This window comes from Alligator mississippiensis, chromosome 1 (genome assembly GCF_030867095.1).
Source record: "Alligator mississippiensis isolate rAllMis1 chromosome 1, rAllMis1, whole genome shotgun sequence".
NCBI classification, from domain to species: domain Eukaryota; kingdom Metazoa; phylum Chordata; order Crocodylia; family Alligatoridae; genus Alligator; species Alligator mississippiensis.
In genome coordinates, this window is record NC_081824.1 from 194,688,409 (window position 1) to 194,704,868 (window position 16,460).

The 16,460-nt window shown below is 43.5% G+C and overlaps 1 long non-coding RNA gene across 3 annotated transcripts in view; it reads left to right on the forward strand.

Moving 5' to 3' along the window:
* The first annotated feature begins 4,010 nt into the window (after positions 1 to 4,010).
* The window catches only part of LOC106738300 (uncharacterized), a 372,722-nt gene continuing 360,272 nt past the window's right edge, over positions 4,011 to 16,460 (forward strand). The window contains exon 1 of one of the 3 annotated variants that reach the window (XR_009457417.1): positions 4,011 to 4,154. This is a non-coding gene — a long non-coding RNA (uncharacterized LOC106738300). Of the gene's footprint in view, positions 4,155 to 15,133; positions 15,196 to 16,460 lie in introns of those variants that run through there. The other 2 variants (XR_009457413.1, XR_009457416.1) reach the window with 2 other exon arrangements.

Consider the following 16,460-nt stretch of genomic DNA (forward strand, 5'->3'; position numbering starts at 1 on the left):
CAGAGGGCCTGGGGGAGCAGGCAGGGGATGGCGCCTTGCAGGGGTCCCACCATGGTCCTCTCCTCCAATCCTTCCTCCCCTGCCCCCTACTTACCAGCATGGAGTTTGGGTCCAGCTCCCTGTGGCAGCGAGCAGGGACTGCTTGAATCTCTGAAGCTCTCCAAAACTTTTCTAAATTGATTCGGAGAGCTTCAAATCGATTCGGACCTTTTCATTGTTCTCCTGATTCAATTTGGATTTGGAGATTTGGCCACCAAATTGGGCTGAATCTCCTCTGAATCGAATCAGCACCTGAAGCTTCGTACAGCCCTATTATCTATCTACTGTGAGTTTGATGTATTTAGATTCTGTGCTCTTTGGATTGGGGAATGTATATTTTATTTTGTACCTTACTGAGTATACTGGCAGTGTGTATTGTTAAGAAATAACAATGCATTTCTTAAATAGTAATAATACAGTAGATATGAAAATAATTTTTTAAATAAAGAGCATTGGGTTTTAGAATACAGAAATAACAGATAACGATTGTGAGACTGCATGAAAATTATTTACAGTGTAAACACTTTGCCAGAACATCCTGATTATCACTATATAATTACATTGAAGTATTTTTTTTAAAGCTACTTTGTGCTGACAGCTACCTGTAGCAAACCATGGTTAAAAAGTTAAAGTAGGAATTTGCTTTCATATCAGATGTGACCTGTTATAGCAACAGGAACTAGGCCATCCTGAAAATATCATGTGTTCCACTTTTTCCCTATATCCTTATTTCCTAATGATGTCTCATCACCAAGTGTTTGTAAGTGTCTACACATATACAGTTTTCTGTACTCCTGGGGAAGGAGTCTTTGGGATAGACAAATGCAACAATTTTATGTCTGTAACTTTTGCTGTCAGTAAACAGTTATGCTGTGAATTATGTTTTCATGATTCTGTAGTGATAGAAGCATAGGGAAGAAAGTGCTCCAACTTTAACCTTTCTCCATTGTAGGTCAAAATTAGGGAAATTTGGCTAATTTGTATCATTATAGGATTATACCGATCTAACATTTGGATCATAACAGCTGATGCATGTTCCACAGAACAGTTCCATCTCCCCTTTTCAAGTGGCTGAAAAATACATTTTTCCACACCTTTTAATCATAGATATAGATTTTCAGACTGCACTGATCATCATCCTCTGTCTCATGAACACCAACCACCTAAGCCAGTGTTTCCCAAACTCTTGATACCCAGGGCACACTTTTTTTCTGGACTAAAATTGATGATACTTCATTCTTGTCTTATATATATTATAATTCTTATATATGATATGATATGATATAGAAGTGTCACCAATTGTGATATAACATATATAATGAAAATTACATATAATAAAATTATAGATATATAAAATTACCCCACCATGCTAAAGCCCCACCCCCTAAAATATTTCATTCCCCTGCCAGAGGAAATAATACCAATCCTGAGATGTAGTTAAAATAACACCAAATACATCTTTGTTTAAACAAAGGATCAATTGCTCTACCAGTAGTTCTCAACCTTCTTAGCCTTAAGGCCCTTACACAACTTTTCTGAATTTCATGGCACCCCATTTGAGAAGCTCTGTGAGAGAGATCTAAATTCAAAAAAGATATGGAGGGGGCCGTGAGCTTAAAGTTGAGACTCACTCAACCACTTGAGGGTAGCAGGGGCAGAAACTCACTCTGCTGTACCCTGCTCTTTCTTCTGCCTCCTCCTGACCCCTGGTCTATACCTCAGAGGGCAAGGGAAGCCCCCACTTCCAAGGAAGCTATAAGGTCTCACATTCCAGTGTCTAGCTCTGCAGCCCTCCTGCCAGCCCCAGAAGCACTGGAGGAGTGGAGAGGATGAGTTGGGCTGCAAAATGTGAGTCCATCTGTGTGTCTGCCTGCCAACCACTCACAGCAGAGTATACAGCCTGGAGCTGGGGGGATAGGACAGAACAGCGCACAGGCTGTCAGGGGGAGGATGCAGGAAGCAGCAGTAGAGGCAGTGGTCCCCAGAGGTGTAGGTTCCTATGAAGGAGCTCGGGCAGACAGCCAGAGAGTGGAGGAGAGCATTTACCTCCTCACATAGTGGGTTCAAACAGCACACTTCCATCTCTATCATCACTGTGCTGTGACATACCCTTTGGGAATTACTGATCTAAGATATAAAGGTTCCCACAGAGCCAGTCCACCTTGAGCATGGAAATTCTGCTGAGCTTCTGGATGTTAGGTGAATCAGCAGAGCCTGGAGTTTCAGTTTTGCCAGAACAGTTGTAGTCTATTTTGAACCAGCTCTGCTGTTAGTTGAAGGAGTTGGGAGCATGAGTTAGTATATAGCAAAGGAGAAGGAACAAGATGAGTTTCCCCCATTCTTGTATGCTCTACTGTGGCCATCAACCAGTAGTTTATTGGTCCCTTGGGCTAGGGACAGAAATTACATATCAACCAGTATAAGTGATCAGAAATCAGTTCAAATGTGTAACACAACAGAAGTTCAGTGCACTTAAACCATTTTCAAAATGGCCAAAACTGGTTTAAGATCAACATGTATGTGTGTAGTATCAGACTTAACTGATTTAGGTTAAAGGAATAACGGCCACAAGTTGTTAGAGAGTAGGTTTAGATTAGACATCCGTTGGAACTACTTCACAGTTAGGGTGGCTAGGATCTGGAACCAACTTCCAAGGGAAGTGGTGCTGACTCCTACCCTGGGGGTCTTTAAGAAGCGGCTCGATGCCTACCTGGCTGGGGTCACTTGAGCCCAGTTTTCCTCCTGCCCAGGCAGGGGGTCGGACCTGAAGATCTACAAGGTCCCTTCCGACCCTACTTCTATGATTCTATGAAATTGGTTCATTGAATTTCTGTCCCAAATTCCCTCCAGATTCAAGTTAACTCTCAGTCCCCCAGCATCCCAGGATGCTTTGCACCTCCACCACAAGCCTCCCATTGTAGGGTGGGCAGGATAGCTTTGGCCCAAGCTTTCTGCTCCAACTGAGCAAGGAGGCATGCTCTAGCACCCTGCAGCTTCTGACTTGGGCCACTTCAGGCATGTGTATTTCTGGGGTCAAAAGTGAATGTCTGTTCACTTGCTTATCAGTTCAATGTATGCAGTTTAGACTAATCTGCAAAGACTGAATCGATTCAGTCTTGGGCTTTTTGGCTGTCTGTACTTACCCTTGAAATGTAAAGCTTGTAAGAATAGAAACTCATGTATATGATAGTGTTTTAACTTGGAGATGCATCTACTATGATTTGACATCAAGTTGTCAACCTGAATTTGGAGACAGATTTTAGGATGCTGAACTTGTTAAGAATCTGCAGAGGAAGGAAATTATGAAGCTACTCAGACTGCTTCAATTCGTCCATTTTATTTATAAATATCTTATTTTTGTATTGTTTCATGCCTGGGGGAACTCAGTACAGTGCCAATGACTGAAACAAGGCATGGGGCATCATTAATGAGCTGCTATTTTGATGTTTTAATAATTTCTCCCTGATGATGTGACATTTTCCCCTTGATCATAAAAAAAAATCAGAGAATTATTCTAATAAGGAAAGTGAACCCAAATATTATGATTATTTTTGGTTTAAAAAAAAATCTTGTGCTCCTTAAAATTTAGAAGGTTAGACATAGCATCAGTTTTTGTATATTTTCTGGAGATTACAGGGCATTAAAGTGGTCATAATCTGCCTTTGTTTATTATAAAAGAGTACTTCAATATTGACAGTTTTTATCCTATTTTTCACGAAAAATCCAAACCATTTTAAGCAAAAGGTTTCTAAACAATGTTACGTGCAATAGATTTGGCTTAGATTTTTTTTAAGTACCACTCCCCAGCAAGCTAAAGCTGTACTCCCTAATCTTCCTTTATCTGTTGCTGACAACTGATATGATGAAAATTCATGGCTTTCACATTTTTACTGAATGTTGCTTACCCTCAACTGAGAAGGTAAATCTTCCACAGATTCTACCTGTCAGCCTGAATTTGCAGGCACCACTCTCAGATGCTGAACTTCTTAACAGGCTATAGAGAAAGTAAACTAACATTTTATCAGCATCTTTTTCCACCAGGCTTATCCTTGTAAGAGAATATTGCAGCTCAGTTTTGGCTTCGGTAGATCAAGAAATACTCTCTACACCATCAGGTATGTGTATGTGCTACCTCTCTTTTATCCACTATATATAATAATGAATGGTAGGAATTTAAGTTGTCTTATGAGCTAATACAATTGCTGCTGTTCATAGATTGAAAGGCTAGAAAGGTTTACTACGAGCATCTAATTTGTCTTCCTGAATAAGACTGCACAAAATTTCATCCAGCAATTCAGGACTTAAATATCTTGTGAAGCTAGATCACTACAAGAATGATATTTAGGCCCAGATTTACAAAGGGATTTAGGTCTGGTGCCACTTGAGAGTAGAGTTTACAAACTCAAATTAAGTGCCTCAGTCTTTGTACCATGAATGGGATGAGTTAGGCACTTGGCGGTTGGGTTTCAGAATGAATAACATACAAAGTAGGGAGAAGGGTAGCTGCCTAAGCCAGCCCATGGGAAATGCTGAAGAGAGGAGTCTGTTTGAAATACCACCTGTCTCTTAGATGTGAGCACCTATGTTGGGATTCAAAACCTGAGAATCTTTTTGGATCCAGGTCCCTAGGTTGTCCCCTTGGAAGCAAAGGACTCACCATTTTCTCTGAAAACATGCCATCACCATGGATGTGGCAGACCTGCTTCTAGGCCAGGCCAGCCAAGATGGAATATAATTTCTAGGTTCCAGCCCTGCTCCCAATGCTGCTTGAATATTTTATTAAATAATTGTTTAATGCATCATACACCAGTAGTCTTGGGAGGTGGGCCCGCATTACTTGACTAGAGAGTTATGCTCCTACTTGCCTGCTCTCTCTAGCCTTATGAGTCTTGCATTCTTGGCTGTGGTCTTGCTTCAAAACAAGGGATGGAGAGTAGTCATATGCCAGTCCTGAAGGGTAGCAGGGGCAGATCCAGGGGACATCCCTCTCTGCACTGGGCCTATGCACTAGTGCAGCTCTGGAACTGCAGTGGTGAACACCACCACTGCTTGTCTATGCTTTTCCCCTGCCACCAAATTCTTCCCCACTGGCTCTGGCCAGAAATTGTGCTGACAAGCTGGTATGCTCAAAAGGCTCAGTGCACCTGCATATCACAGACTAAGTGGGGGTGTGACTTCATCCCTGCAATTCATCCTCCTGGGTCCTTCCACAGTGGGTGGCACACTTTCTTTTTTGGGGGGAGTAGGAGATGTGGGATTGAAGATGAGAAGGACCCAGAACCTTGCATTCCTGCTTCCTAGGCAAGCACAGTAGGCTGTCATGTTAAAAGATAGACCACTACCACTGACATGGCTTGTAAGAAATCAGTTGTTGCTGCTGTATTTTGTGCCAAATGAATTGCTCTTTGTGTGTAGACAAGGCCTAAGCATGCCTAACAGAGTGGACCACTTGTGTGCAGGTACTTGTAGTTTGTGGATCCTAAACAGGATTGCATGTGAAAGAGGTACCAAGGCATTCAGCTCAGCCAAGATCGTGGCATCTCAAAATATGCATATCAGCAGAGTGTTTAGTGTATAAGGAACTGTTTTTTAAATGAAAACTTATGAAAAAGCATGCCTGCACCACATCTCAGTATCTGGGGAAACCCACATGCTTCCAACTCGTGCCAAATCTGGAAATCCAAAGGTGGCTCTGCATTGGGGATGTCCTCCTGCAGCTATTAAGCTTCTGCTATTGCATTTCTAAGCTTGCTGTGCATGGGAGCAGGTGGGAAGGGTATTTTTGAACACACCTGGATTGTGGTATAGATGTAGCCTTAGGCACCTGTGGACTCTCAGAAACCTAAGTATCTGATTGATTTGAACAGGTTTTCTGTAATAACTATGTGCCAGACTCTACCCTAACAGTGATACGCCCAAGTGACAAGGTATGGGAAGCATTTGAAAGTAGCCCCCCAAAAATTAAACTGCTTATTAAGTAAATAATTAAGTTGAAAATAAAATTGTGGTAAAACTTATGCTCTACGGTGGTGTGAACAATACTTTATAAATGTCATTACCAGGAAAGGATGCCACATTTACTTGCATACAACATGCACTCCCCCCGCCCCCCCCCCCCCCAAAAAAATAGCTACTGGAAATTGAGCTGCAGGTCTTAAACAAAGAAATGCAGGGACCAGATGAGTCAACTGAGGACCCATCTGGTTTGAGAAGGGGGTCAGGAAATTTGGCTGTGGTTGGGTCAGGCTCTCAGAGGCCCAGGCAGGTATTGCTGCGCTTGAGAAGTTGGGCCAGGCAGTTTGGCTCACCCAGCAGCACCTGTTGAATTAGCTGAAGGTCAATCCTACTATAAATGAGCTGCCCCATTCCTACTTTCTGAGCCAGGTGGGCAGCCACCAGTGCCTGGCACATCCTGCAGCTAGGAGGGGTAACAGAATAGCCACAAGGTTTTGGTCCCTTTTTACTGAAGCTGTGTAGGTTTTCCCTATGAAAATATTTACTGGTATTTTCAAGGAATGATCTCTTTTCCTTCATTCTACTTTCATAAAGCGAGATGTGCATCTTTATTTGCAGGCATGTGGTATGTGAGACAATATGGTAAATATTGTGGTGCAACAAACATTCATGCCTGTGTGTATGAATCTGTGTGGGTGTTTAGAAATATTACCTGTACTGGACTTACATTCTTCTGTCCGATTTGTGTGTTATCATATGTATTTAAAGCTCATCAGCCATGACATTTTGCTAAGGAAACTCCATCTATAGGATGATAACTGAAATGTTTTCCCTCTGGCTACTTGTTTTAATGGATGCTTTTTGAGGATCTTCAGGTGTGATATAGGCAACTGTGGAGAGAGACAAGTGGGAAGCATTGAGGAAAAGCAGTTCAAAATGCTTGATCAATGTAGATTAATATAGAACTTCATAACTTAAAAGATTTCACAAGGTTCTCATTGTGACCAATGTGTATAGGCAGAGAATAGAACCTCAAAGGATACTGGGAGCTTGCATCTTCAGTCTGATATTTAGTATTTACTGTCATTACTGACTTCAAGAAAGTGTTTCCTTCCACAAAAAGTTTTTAACTTGACTGTGTGAATGTTTTCAACAAAAGGATGGAAGAAATCTTGAACCAAGCCCCTTTTTGAATTCCAGCCAGATAAATCCTGTATGTCTTGTCTATCAAAAACAGATTTATTGTTGTCATTTTGGAAATTTCCATATGGCACAGTTATAGAATAGCAACCAGTAAAACCAACCACAATTTCATCTTATTTTATTGTTTAAGTCTTTTTATATCATTGAATGAAGCTTTCTTTTAGTTTTAGAAGCTAGGTATAGCAATATATATATGGTCTGAACAGGACATGCAAGTTTTCATTGGGGTTTAAGGTCACATACAGACATTACTTTCTGATCAGTTTTACCAGTAAAAGTGTAGCCTATACTTATAACAGAAGTTAGGCATACACAGACTGTGTTAAAAATGATGGAACCCAGTCTTAAAGATTTGTTCCCCCCTTCCCCTACCCATCAATGGACGAATGTGTGTTTTGCTTGCTGGTGATCTAAACTACACTGATTACAGAAAACCATGCAACTTAAGTTGATTCCCCCTTGGGCTTTTTGAAAGTCTGCACCTAGCCTAAATGAGCTTCAATTTGCCTTTAGGTATGCCATTGAAACCAGTATTCAGGAAAAGCATTTACTATCTAATACATCATGGTCAGATCACTTGTGCACATTTGTCAGAAGCAATGCGGTGATACAGTATTCTTTATATTGTGATCTCTTGATGACCTGTTACCACTAATCTTAGAAAACAAGAGGTGGAAAGTGCATGGGCTGCTATCTAGAAATATATAAAGTATGAACAGCTGCATAGACTAACTGAACTATTATTGCTACAAACAGAATGAATGGCAGTCCCTTTCCCAAACTATGGGGAAAAAATATTGGAATAAGACTTACTCATCTAAATATGGAGCTTGTCCTTTTTTCATTGAAGGAAGTAGGATCACAATGATTAATATTTAGAATGGATCAATAAGTGATAAAAATGGTGTGCATATGTGCATCTGTCCCCCAGCTTAGTTAGCAGGGCTGTGCAAAACTTTGGTCACTGATTCAATTTGGCAGAGATTCGGCCTGATTCAGCAGCCAAATCTCCAAATCCAAATTGAATCAGGAGACTGATTAATCTCTCTGAATCGAATTGGAAGCCTCCAGTTCAATTCGGAGAGATTCAATGATTCAGACATAGACACAGCTTTATATGGGTTTTTTTCTACATATCTCAAGGTACCAGGCAGCTCGTGAATGCTGAGATGCTGGGGAGGATGGAGTGTCCCATGGGAGCATGGTGGGGGGCGTTCCCTACTGTGCTTGGTGATAGACCCAGAAGTGGACCAGAAGCACTTCCAGTCCACTTCTGGGTCCTCCGCGGAGTGCACGGGGGACCGCTCCTCTACCCCTGGGCTCGGCAAGTGCCTCCTGGGTCTGGGGGGGACACTTCTGGTCCACTTCTGGGTCTGCCACTGAGCACGCAAGGAGCCCTCCCTCCCCATGCTCCTGTGGGACACTCCATCTGCCCCACCGTCTCAGCATTCACAAGCCACGCCTGGTACCTCGAGGTATGTAGAAAAAACATATAAAGCTGTTTCTATGCCTGAATTGCTGATTCTCCAAATTGGTATCGAATCTTCAGATTCAGCTGAATTGAATAGGGACAGTGATCTGAATGAATGAATCAAATCACTGTCACCCAAATCAGGCTGAATCCAAATCTAATACGGCCTGCTTCGCACAGTCCTATTAGTTAGTACAGTACTTTTCTTGGTGCATCAATATTAGCATTGCAATTGCTGATCCAGAGTCTTAATGATATCTCAGTAAATTTTAATGGATCTTAGTTAAACATGGGCCTGATCCTGCTATCCATGCTCATTTCCATAACACATTGATAGGGTGTGATTTCAAGAAGATAACTTCATGAGTAATGAGGATTCCAGAATTGCCCATGATTGTGCTAACAATAGCATGTTAACAGCTAATTAAATGATCAATATTCTTTCATATTACTCAAGTAAGCTTCAAGATACTGCTTTCTGAGTGACTACACTAATTTCACTCTTTCAAATGATTAATCATGGTTAAATTTCAATAAATAATCCAACTTCAAAAGTTGCCAGCAAATCAAGACACTGAAGCGATCATTCAAGAAAAGGCCTGAATCTGATCCCACATGTAATGACTTCACATTGACATAAGCAGAATCTTTTGTGCGTGTGTGTATAATATTTATAACAGGGAACATCAATAAAATGCCTTGGCATTACATAGCATTTTTTTTAATTATAGACATCTATAATGTTTACAGCCCTGGTTATAGATGAGACAAATATTTTGAATATAATTTCCACAGAATGTGGACTTTTTGTCTCCTTCCATTTACATGGGCCTGCTTACACAGAGTGTCTGATTTCTTTGCCCTCTAGTTGTCTTTGCAAACTGATGTTTGATTTGCCAAGCTGCAAGGAAATCTGAGCAGGGGAGCTATTTTGAGACCTTTTACATGGCTCCTATTGTAAAGAAAGCCTCTTCCTGCCTGTGTAGGCCCAGAGAATGACATGGCATTTAGAGTCTAACTCTCAGGCATGATGAATAATAGTTGAAGGAAAGGGGAAAGGTGAATGAGACAGAAATATATCAGCATATCAGGAGGTTAGGAAAAGTAGCTGTAACAAAGAACAAAATTCAAAACTGCTCCCTATGTTATTACTATCTCTGATTTAGCCTATAAGGTGCAAATCTACCTTGCCTTCTGCTTGACTTCAGACTAACATGACTAACTACCTTTCTGTGACCACAGTCATGACATCCCTATGCTCAAACTAAGTGGTACAGTGTTGTGGGAAGCTGTTAATATGACTTCTGTACAAACACAGTAGCAGCCCAACCTATGTTGTATGAACAGAGGAACAGAATAGCACTTGAATAAAACTGATTGTCCCTTGTGAAAACCTTCCAGTTTCCAGCCTAAGTTTATTCAGTTTATACTCACTTGATCTTATGCAAGCATTGTCCTTTTGTTTAAATCAGGGCTGTCTAACTTCCAGGTAGCTGGGGGTTACACACTGTTTGTGCAGGCACCTTTCTCTGCCGTCAGCTGTGTGCGCCAACCAGGACTCTCCCCTCTGCCCACCCCCTTGCTGCTGACACATTTTGGGCACCTGCTTCCCTTATTCTCCCAACTCTGTAGGCTACTTAGCCCCTCTTTCTTGCCAGGCATACAGTGTAGGCATCCCTCCTGCCCCACACGCATCCCACAGGCAGCCTGACTTTCCACTCCCAGCCATATGCACCACTCACCTACCTGCAGGACAGGCAGCGCAGTTCCCCTTATTGCCTTGCATGCAACTCAAGCACTCCAGCTACCCATCAGGAGCAACTTGGGGGTGGGGAGGAGGCAGGGGAATGGGAGTGGTGACTGGGTGGGAGTCCATGGGCCACATGCTAACACTTCAGGGGCTAACAGTTGGACAGCCCTGGTCTAAACCATTCTTTCCCCACCTAGATGTTTCATCTCTCTGTCGTATTTATAGAAAGCGGGGAAATGTTTCCCATCAACATTTATATTGCCAGACTAAATAAATCAGGCTTTTCTTATTCTCCCTTGGTAAAATAGACTCTCCATTCTCCTGATTCTTCTTAGTAACTGTTCTCTGTACCTGTTTCAATTTTAATTAATTTTCACTGAAAATAGGTAACCAGAATTGTACCCAACACTTCAGGAGGGTTCTTGTCAATGCCTTGTATGCTACACTTGCAACACTTCATCTAGCTACCAAATACAAGAAATTAATTTGTCTTTTTTATGGATGTATCACCTTATGGTTCATACTTTTCTTGTGATCAGCTACCCAGGTCATTCTGCTTCTCAGTCATTTTCAAATAAGGAGCTATCAGCTTATAGCAGAAATTCTTGTTGTTGGCCCCTAACTGCCTGACCATACATTTTGTGCTATTGAATTTCATCTTGCTTCCATCATTACAATTCCAGGTCATCCATCTCTTTAATGATATCTTAAATGTCCTTAATATTTCCTGACTTGTAAATCAGTGTATTATGTGCTAAGGTCATTAATGAAAATATTAAACAAGATTAGTTGCAAGGCCTAAGGAACTTTACTAGAAATCTGCTTCCAGACTTACAATTTCTCTTTCAATTTCCTTCATTATCATCTCCCCTTTAGTCACCTGTACTGATACCAGGTTTCTCTAGATAAACCAGTGATGTCTCACGTAGCACGATAACAAATGTTTTACTAAAGTCCAAATAGATGAGATCAAATGCATTCTTTGTCTGGAAAATCAATTTTTATGAAAGGAAGTAATCCAGGTAGTCTGGTAAACCTATTCTGCAAACCTATTTTTCATTTATTTCTACATATTCTTCCTTCCAAAATCTGTTCTGATGCCTTGGATAGTTTTGAGGTAAGATTAAGGAGCCCAAATCAGTTCCCATCCCCTGCAACTCCCCTTCCGAACTAGTTAGTTTCCAAAACCCCCGGCACACCTTCATTTGAAGGTGCCATGGAATCTTAGTCATGATCCTTACAGTCACACCCCACATGTGCATGGCAGGAGGTATAATTTTGGATTTAGGAATTGGATCCAAATCATGCCCTTTCTATTTGACAGTGTGAGTTGGGGGGGGAGGGGGGGGAGGGCGGCGGGAGTGTAAGGGTTCATGATCAAATTGAAAGCTGGGTGCCCGCAGCCAGGTGTGATACAATGTGGCCCTGGGCCCAAGACCCTCATTATCAACCCCAACCCTGGGACCACACCAGGGCCAACTTGAAACCCTGGAGTGTCCTGGGGCTGGGAGCTCTCGGGTCAGTTGAGACCCAGGGCCAGGGCTGACATTCAGCTGAGGGCAGCCCCAGAAATACCACACATTCAGTTTAAGGCACCATACAAATCAGTGAGAAAAAAAATCTACATTATATGTAACATTTCTTTAGCTGGTTTGTCATTTTATGGTGCCTTAAATTGGGTGCCTATTAGGGGTGTGCAAAGCTTCAGTAACCGATTCAATTTGGACGAGAATTCGTGGGCGGATGAGAATCTGATGGTGTTCAACGCTGATAAATGCAAGGTTCTCCACCTTGGGAAAAAAAACCCGCAGCATCCTTATAGGCTCAGCAGTGCTATGTTGGCTAGCACTATGGAAGAAAGAGACTTGGGGGTCATCATTGACCACAAGATGAACATGAGCCTGCAATGCGATGCGGCGGCTAGTAAAGTGACCAAAATGCTGGCTTGCATCCATAGATGCTTCTCAAGCAAATCCCGGGACGTCATTCTCCCCCTGTACTCGGCCTTAGTGAGGCCGCAGCTGGAGTACTGTGTCCAGTTTTGGGCTCCACAATTCAAAAAGGATGTGGAGAAGCTTGAGAGAGTCCAGAGCAGAGCCACGCGCATGATCAGAGGTCAGGGAAGCAGACCCTACGATGACAGGCTGAGAGCCCTGGGGCTCTTTAGCCTGGAAAAGCGCAGGCTCAGGGGTGATCTGATGGCCACCTATAAGTTTATCAGGGGTGACCACCAGTATCTGGGGGAACATTTGTTCACCAGAGCGCCCCAAGGGATGACGAGGTCCAATGGTCACAAACTACTTCAAGATCATATCAGACTGGACATAAGGAAGAATTTCTTTACTGTCTGAGCCCCCAAGGTCTGGAACAGCCTGCCACCGGAGGTCGTTCAAGCGCCTTCATTGAACAGCTTCAAGATGAAACTGGATGCTTATCTTGCTGGGATCCTATGACCCCAGCTGACTTCCTGCCCTTTGGGCAGGGGGCTGGACTCGATGATCTTCCGAGGTCCCTTCCAGCCCTAATGTCTATGAAATCTATGAAATCTTGAATTCGGAGGAGATACACCCCAATTCGGTGGACGAATCTCCAAATCTGAATCAAATTGGAAGACCCATTAAAAACTCTGAATCAAATCAAAAGCCTCTTAATCAATTTGGAGAGATTCTGCACTGATTCAGAGATTCAGCCATAGACTAAACAGGCAGCAGTCCTTGAGGAAGCTGGACACAGCTGCCTCTAGCTGGTAAGTCTGTTGTGGGTAGAAGGGGGAGGGCAGGGGCATGGGGGGACAGATTAATGCCCCCATAGCAACAGAGGGATTGGGGCTAGGGCTGGGACAAGCTGCCCATCCAGGGCAGAGGGGCGTGGGACTTGGAGAGGGGGGCTTCCACCACTGTGTGCCACCACATGCTGCCAATTTAGGAGGCTGGATTGGGCCTATTAGAAGTAGGCTGGATTGGGCTGCACACTGGGAGGCTAGCACCCACCACCAGACTGCGCTTCGCAGGGTGGGTGGAGCCAGGGCTGCACTCCGGGCAGCTAGCCCCAGCTGCAGCCCAGAGCACAGCCCTGGCTTCATCTGCCCCACAGACTGCAGTGGAGTGCGGGCTATGTGGGGGCTGCAGCCACCCTAAAATTCCCCATTGCCCTTGTCGCTGGCACTTCCCCGATCCAGGTGCATGCGCCTATTGCCATGCCCTGCCACTGCTTGTCCAGCCAGGGTGTGGCGGGGTGAAGCTACGGCTTGTCTAGGAGGCATGGGGAGGCTGGAGTGGCTTCTGCTGCTGTGCACCACTTGCCCAAGGCAGTGCAGTGGCACCATCCTGCACCTCCCCACCCTAGCTGGACAAGCGGTGGGAGGGCATAGTCCCCCCTCCCAGTGTCTTCCACCCAGAGCAAGGCTCACCTGCATTGGATCCCCTCCTCCCCCTTCCTGGCTGGGCAAGCAGCAGCTGGGCATAGCCCCCACTCCCAGCACTGTCGCACCCGCATCCTGTGCCCCCCCACCCTGACTGGGCAAGCAGTGGGAGGGAAGAGCCCCCTCTCCCAGTGCCTTTTGCCGCCCCTCTAGAGCACAGCCCGGCCCCAATGCCCACTCCCATGCCCTCCCAGACCAGCGGCGTGCAGCAGGGTGCAGTGGCAAGAGCCCCCTGCCCCAAGTCTTGTGCCCCCCTGCTGCGGCTGGGCAGTGTCCCAGCCCAGCCCCAATCCCTCTCTTGCTGTGAGGGTGTTGATCTGCCCCCTCACACACCCCTTCCCTCCCTGCTCCACCCACAACAGACTTACCAGCTGGAGGCAGCTGTGTCTAGTGTCCTTGAGGACTGCTGCCTGTTTAGTCTATGGCTGAATCTCTGAATCGGTGCTGAATCTTCAGATCCGAATTGGCTGAATCGAGTTGGGACAATGATTTGAATCACCGAATCTAATCACTGTCCCGCCAAATCTGAATTGAATACTTGCCGCTTTGCACAGACCTAGCGTGTATGTAAGGCCCAGCACCCTTACCATTTATGTCGCAATGAATGTTAATTGTGACATAAATGTAACGTGTAGCAGAGCCCTATGGTGCCACCCTACCCTGCCTTCTGTGTGACTTGGGATTAACACAAATAACTACTTTTATCTTAAACATAGGTTCTAGGCTACACTGCTATTCTCTGATCATACAAGTATCCTGCGTAACTTTGATAATTTTTTATGCTTCTGGATCTGTTTCATGTCCTGTTTCTTTCAGAATTCTAGGATAGAGATTCTCCAATCCCCTGACATGAGCAAAGCAAGATCTTTGAGATTTCCTTCCACTTCATATGCAGTATTTTTTATTTCCACACCTTTTTCCATTTCCCGCAAGTGACATGGAGTAGAAAAATGCTCTCTTTCTTTCATGCTGGAAATGCATATGCTTAGACTTTGGTATTGTAAGTTGATTCCTAGAACTTTAACACAATGTGAACTGAGCTGAGCTGAGTGTAGGCTCCATACTGCTACCAAAGGGCAAGAGGTCTTCAGTGTGACAGTCAGCTGTTTACAACTATCTTGTTCCTAGTAATAGTATCAGCTTTGCATGCAAGGGATGATGCTTCTCCATGGCTGTACTATATCACCAGTACTTTTGTTTTTTGATGATCAAGTCTTTTTTGGGGGGGGGATGGGGGGGAGGGAATTGGGTTTTTTTGCATCATATATATTTTTCAAATCTCATTCTCTTTCAAGAAGAGAACACACAGGACTTACCTCCTGGCCATTTAGAACTGTTGGGGCATATGCTGTGTTGGTAAGTTAATACCAAATCTTCTGCTTTTTCTGATTTCCTTTAGAGACACAAACTTTTCCCTAGGTAAATGGAGATTTCCTCTCCAGCTTGTTTCTCTGCTTTTACAAGTGGTTCACTGTTTTGTTTTGTTTTGTTTTTTGCTTTAATTTTTTTTTGAAAGATAAGAAAGCTGCATTACAGCTGACTGGTTCCAAAAATGATAAAATGTGAAAAATAACAGGCTCGTTCCAGGGCCATGCAATCAAAATAGTTCTTGCACTGAAGATATAAAAAGAGACTATGCAAAACATTCCTGAAATAATTTATGCCGAGTTCAAGTTTAAAGCCATCGATATAATGGAATATTATGTGTTCTCTTGGCATTCTGTTTTTAAATCAACAAAATGAGCTCAACTTTTGCACTCCACACAGTTCTCATTTCCTTAGTATTGTAGACTTTGATCTACGCCTACACTATACTTTAAGGCAGACTTCTTTTTGACATTGGATGGACCTTTTGTTTAAAAGGCCCCTTATTCAAATTTGAAAACTACTACTTTACTAATAATAAGGCTTAGCACATTATAACCAAAAGTTATCAATTCTTTAAGCTATATTTGTGCTCCCCTGATCCTGGGCCCTCTTTGGATTAGACTGGGTTCCCAACAGAAATACCATCCATAATCATTTTCATCAGTCTGCTTTTACTTGTCCCACCTACCAAGGATTCTTGAAGGGTTATTGGTAACCAAGGGTTGTGGAAACACAGATGTCTCATCCACATGCTAACCCCCTTAAGCCAGGCACAGGAAGAAGTGGTGTCTCAAGACCTCTCTGACACCTTTATAGGGTGTTGGAGTGCTACCTTTATGTTGTGGCTCCTAGGTTCCCTTGAAATGATGAAAAAAATGTATAAAAAGTAAGACTAACAACAACTTTTATCTCAGAACCATAAAAGAATCATTCCAGAGATTAAATCAAATCCACACAAGCCAGTGGAGTGGATCTCCCAGTGAGCCTTCCAGAGCCCTACTTTACCTGCATGAAAACTAAACTGTATGAAAGTTATTTATTCAGCCTTGGTGTGGGATATGTTGAACATAGGCTGCATACAGACATTCATTTCTATCAGAAGAAATTTATTTCAGTAGAAGAGTAGCTCATGAGCTGGACTGTAGAGACAATTATCTGGCCCCATGGTGGCAGAGCTCCACAGGCAAGCTTGCTAGCCAGGGGCACTAGAAGGCTATTCCCTGGGCCAGTCTGCCCTTAGGGGCGCCCAGTAG